The sequence below is a fragment of the Camelina sativa genome, unplaced genomic scaffold (genome assembly GCF_000633955.1).
Source record: "Camelina sativa cultivar DH55 unplaced genomic scaffold, Cs unpScaffold08886, whole genome shotgun sequence".
Taxonomy (NCBI): domain Eukaryota; kingdom Viridiplantae; phylum Streptophyta; class Magnoliopsida; order Brassicales; family Brassicaceae; genus Camelina; species Camelina sativa.
In genome coordinates this window covers 1-421 of record NW_010929949.1, presented here as the reverse complement: position 1 = coordinate 421, position 421 = coordinate 1, and the positions used below count along the sequence as shown (strand labels likewise).

Genomic DNA, 421 nt, shown 5'->3' with positions numbered 1-421 from the left:
ATCAAATAAAGCAAAAACCTCTGTTTCTGCAAATCACCATCACCTAAAGAGCCTTCCAAAATGAATTGACGAAGGTAACCATAGAGACAAAACCTTTTGCTTTCTTTGGTTTGGCCCCCCTGTAAACCGGTCAGCTTTTTTACTTGTAAATCCATTCGTTTGCTCGTCCCCCTGTCGAATCCATGTCTATGAAAATACTGACAGCCTGCGTGAGGAGGAGGAACCACTCATGTCAATTTTAAAACTAAGGTTTCCAAGTATCAAACTGGTCTCTTATCAACCAAGGTGATCTAACTTATATACATGTCTTTAATTTAAAGTTACTGTTTTGACTTGATCTCACCTTTCCTATCCGAGGTCGCTCCTTCGACTTCGCTAGGCTGTTACGGATATGTGAGACTGCTCCCCAGCATTTCAACAT

General features: G+C 41.1%; 1 long non-coding RNA gene across 1 annotated transcript; it reads right to left on the bottom strand.

The window, feature by feature from the left end:
- Positions 1-142: 142 nt before the first annotated feature.
- On the bottom strand, positions 143-421 carry LOC104775116. The gene is made up of 2 exons (XR_765705.1): positions 344-421; positions 143-205 (listed from the first exon to the last, which is right to left on the bottom strand). It is a non-coding gene; the product is annotated as an uncharacterized LOC104775116 (long non-coding RNA).